The 4737-nt window shown below is 40.1% G+C and overlaps 1 long non-coding RNA gene across 1 annotated transcript; it reads left to right on the plus strand.

Moving 5' to 3' along the window:
• Positions 1-717: 717 nt before the first annotated feature.
• Positions 718-2843, plus strand: LOC118945360. Its single transcript, XR_005040527.1, has 2 exons — positions 718-2333; positions 2439-2843. It is a non-coding gene; the product is annotated as an uncharacterized LOC118945360 (long non-coding RNA).
• The last annotated feature ends 1894 nt before the right edge of the window (positions 2844-4737 follow it).

Genomic DNA, 4737 nt, shown 5'->3' on the forward strand with positions numbered 1-4737 from the left:
GGCTATAAAGTCAATCTGATGAACTATTAAGGTGTCCTTTGAAACAACACATTTGCGAGAGCAAGATTTCTGAACAGGTCTTGTATCCGTGTCTGGACCAACATGAGCAACATTTCCTACAGTAGGTCCGCTTATTCCAGGAGTAACCCTGATATCTCCATCATTCTGCCTTGCAGTCTCTGCATAAGAGACATTATGAGTGATTTTATATGTTTTTGACTCTTTCTGCAACTGGCATCCACCAAATGCTGCACTGTGTTCCCCCCCCACAATTACTACATTTAACTTTGACATGGTTCCCACGTTCACCATAATCATGTTCCCCTCCACACTTGGCACATCTTTTCTTTCCTTTGCACAGATCAGCTACATGTCCCATTCTTTGGCATTTAAAACACCTTAATAGAGGTGGGACACTCTCTAACAGTGAAAGGCAGAAAGCCCATCTGTGCTTTCTTAGGTACAGCCTTCTCAAACATGAATAATACTGACACTTTAACTTCTCTGCCCCTCTTTCTTACTGAAAAATCTTTTAGCTTCAACCACTATGCCCCCCCCCCCCCCCCTCTGCATTTATATAATCTATAGACAGACTGTAGAACCCCAGAAATGACTGTATCCAACCACCATCGCCCGTTTGACGTGTGGTGCAATCGTATTCGCCCTTTGACTTTAGCCACCGCCCCAACTCGAATTTTCAGAAAACATACGGCGGCCATGACACTTTCCCCGCATCCTATCATTGTTTACATCACACGGAGAGATAGTTACAGAGTAAGTATATTGTGTAAGCTGGCATGAAATCGATTGTAATGTTATTGCTACATCTGTGTCGTAAGAATGGAAAAGCTAATTGTAAACATTATTATACAGTGTGATCTCTGGTGTCAAATACCTATGATGCACGTACAGTACCATTGGTTTCGGCATCGGTAGCTAACTTTACCAGTTGAAACAGCCACCACTTGTCTGCATTTTCAATCATATTTTTACAATTGTGGGGTTTTGAAAATATGCTTGGCCTAACATGAGGGTGTCTGTGTGTGTTAGAAGTAACATTTTGCGACATATGGTGTGACTAGCAGAAAGGCTATGGCTAACCTTGGGTGTAGGCAGTTATCATGAGTTGTGGGGGACACATACAGAGCATAGTGTTGCGAAAACAAACGGTATTTTGTTAGACATTAACAAGAACCAGATGTGTGATAACGGTATCTAGGGTATGAGCGCATAGATATTCTACACAGCAACAGTTACATCTATCAACTGGAGTGCCTGGGGGGCTGGGACCAGCCTGTGCCCCAACGATAGGCTGAGTGAGTTTAAATCACGCCCAGTCTTTACTCTGACAGGCCAGCTCGGAAGCAGGAACTACTTCTGTCAGAGTATTAAAGAAGATACCGTTAGGGTGTTGGCCAGTTCTCTGTTCTGCCCTGCGTGGTATTACAGCGAACCCGTATATATGAAAATTGCATTTACCATGTATTGCTTAAGTTAATAAAAAGTGTTAATAGAATAAAATCGATGTTTCTGAAATTCACTCTCTAACCTGAAACCAGATTCGAATTGACGCAACCCCTTACAGAATCGTATCTATTTTAATGCACAGTATTGCTTAAATTCGTGCTTTGTTTTATGGTATAAGACATCTGTGAAGTTGTTATAGTTGTGAGATCGTGTGCACGTGACGCAGGCTACAGTACAGTAATGTTATCATGCTACAGTAGTTTCTTTTCTGTTCCAGTGTATGTGGCAGTATCAGTCATGTATTAGCTAATGCATGTATTATGTTAGCTAGTTTAATGGTGTTTGGTAGGCAGGCATTCAATTCCCTTGACATTCTGCAAACATGAATACTTTACAGTAAGGAATGATCTGCATTGCGTTAGTCTTACTATTTGCCCGTTAAATCTCACATGCATTGAATGCTAAACAACTTTACCACATGCTTTCCATAAATGCAGTGTGTACTTTGCAAAGATGAAAACCCTTCCATGATGACACTCCCGTCCTGTATCTGTCATATAGACCTATGCATTCTTTGTCCTATAGCTAGCTAACTAAATCTAGTAGCTGTCACTTACCATCCATGCTGCTGCTTGGCTGTAGATATGCTCTCATGGTGTTGAGAATGATTAATACTGTAGCTGTCACTTATGTATTCTCTGTATGTATTATGTATGAACCCTTGGACGTACAAGTACCTCCAGTGCTCGCTCCTGCCTCACGGCAGGCCTGCCCTGGGTGATCTACCCCAGGCTTCTGTCTTTCCCCCGGTGGGGTGAAGACTAGCAGAAGAGGGCGATGTCCTTCTTGCCTCAGAAAGTGCTAGGGTGAGTTTTTCTATAATAAACTTTAAGCTTAGAAATTGTAATTGAATATTTGCTAATATTGGGTTGACTATAAGTAGTTTAACACTCTCTCCCTCTCTCAACAAGCATCAGCAGGGGTGGATTGGCTGGACGCTCATCAGCAGGGGTGGATTGGAAGTTCACAATTCATCACTGACTTGCTTGAGAGACACCAGACCAACGTTGGTCCAGTGTGAACTGGCGGCCAGCAGTGGACTGCCCGACCTCCTTCTTTGCATATCCACTGTTCCTCTGGATGCCCCTTTGTATGTAGGCATTTAAGCTGACATGCCCCCAGGCTGGGTGAGGGCACAATTCATCATAGACTTGCTTGAGACACCAGATTAATGATGGTCCAGTGTCCAGTGTTGTTTTCCACATTTTGTACAGGTGTGGCATGTGGTGTGAGCTGATGTTCAATGTTCCTCTCCTGTGAAAATGTAAAGTTATTTATTTTTGCAGACTTAAGTAAATATTTTTTTTTTAAATTAATTACATTTCCGTCCAGTTTTTGGTCACAAGGCACCTGTCACTAATTTCGTTTTTTTTTAAAGAAGGGGGATACTAGTCAGTTGTACAACTGAAATGTGTATTCCGCATTTAACCCGACCCCTCTGAATCAGAAAGGTGCAGGGGGCTGCCTTAATTAACATCCAGGTCCAGGGAACAGTCGGGCAGTATTTTGATGTTTGGATGAAAAACGTGCCCAAAGTAAACTGCCTATTTCTCAGGCCCAGAAGTTAGAATATGCATATAATTAGCAGATTAGGATACAAAACACTCTAAAGTTTCCAAAACTGTCAAAATATTGTCTGTGAGTATAACAGAACCGATATTGCAGGCGAAAACCTGAGGAAAATCCAACCAGGAAGTGCTGTTTTTCTGAAACCTCTCTTTTCCATTGCAAGCCTATCCTCCATTTAAAGGGATAGCAACCAGATTCCTTTCCCTATAGCTTCCACAGGGTGTGAACAGTCTTTAGACATAGTTTCAGACTTTTATTCTGAAAAATGAGCAAGAATGATCACATCGCATCAGTGGATAGCTAGGTGTCCCCAGATTTGTGCATGCGCGAGCGCCTGTAGCGAGAACTTTTCTCTCTCTCTCTCCTATTGAAAAGGCTACCGTCCGGTTGAAATATTATTGATAATTTATTGTAAAAACAACCTGAGGATTGATTAAAAAAATATTGACATGTTTCTACGAACTTTACTAAACAAAACGCGCCAACCAAATGGAGGTTTTTGTATATAAAAATAATCTTCATCGAACAAAACAAACATTTATTGTGTAACTGGGAGTCTCGTGAGTGTAAACATATGAAGATCATCAAAGGTAAGCGATTAATTGTATTGTTTTTCTGACTTTCGTGACCAATCTACTTTGCTGCTAGCTGTTTGTAATGTTTTGTCTGCTGAGAGCTGTCCTCACATAATCGCATGGTTTGCTTTCACCGTAAAGCTTTTTTGAAATCTGACACGCCAGGTGGATTAACAACAAGCTAAGCTGTGTTTTGGTATATTGCAGTTGTGATTTCAAGAAAATTAAATATTTTTAGTCATTTAATTTGAATTTGGCGCTCTGCAATTCACCGGATGTTGACGAAAATTATCCCGCTAAAGGGATCGGTGCGCCAAGAGGCTCTTGCTCAGGGGCAGAACAAGAGATTTTACCTTGGGGATTTGATCCAGCAACCTTTCAGTCACTGGCCCAACACTCTTAACCACTAGGCTACCTGCCGGTGTTTATCTGACTAGATTTTTTTTAATGTATATATATCTGATTTTTTTTTTTTATATATTAAAATATATATATAATAATTATGTCTCCCCCTGCATAGATATATTACATTTATTACATTTGTTAACAACATTGGTCAGCTAGGAGAAATTAGAATAGGTAAGGTTGAGTTGAAGATGAGTGCAATATAAGCCTAAGAGATGGTGAAAGTACATTTTCAACAAGGTTGCATAATATTGATTTTCTATATGTAAAAACAGTAAACTCAGTTATCAAGGTTTAAAGGGACCAATATGACAGAATGTTTTATCACAAACAAATGTGCCACTCCTATCCAGAATATTAGGCTATTTCCTGGTATAGGGTACTATGATTGGTTTACTTTATGTTTGTTTGATAAAAAAAAAAAGATTTAAAAAAGAGACAGTACTATTTAAGTCTTTAGAAAGAATATAGAATAAAAGCTATGGTTGATGCCACTTTTTAATCGATAGACCTACCAGAAGAGGGCATTATTGTATTGTAGAGAGTAAATGGCTTGCCTTACCTTCTCAATGGGAATTATCCTGCTGCACTACAGCCACCTTTTTAAAGTCTACAAAATCACCTATACTACACTCTTTACATTCACCATACAGTGCCTTCA

This window comes from Oncorhynchus mykiss, chromosome Y (assembly GCF_013265735.2).
Source record: "Oncorhynchus mykiss isolate Arlee chromosome Y, USDA_OmykA_1.1, whole genome shotgun sequence".
Classification (NCBI taxonomy): Eukaryota; Metazoa; Chordata; class Actinopteri; order Salmoniformes; family Salmonidae; genus Oncorhynchus; species Oncorhynchus mykiss.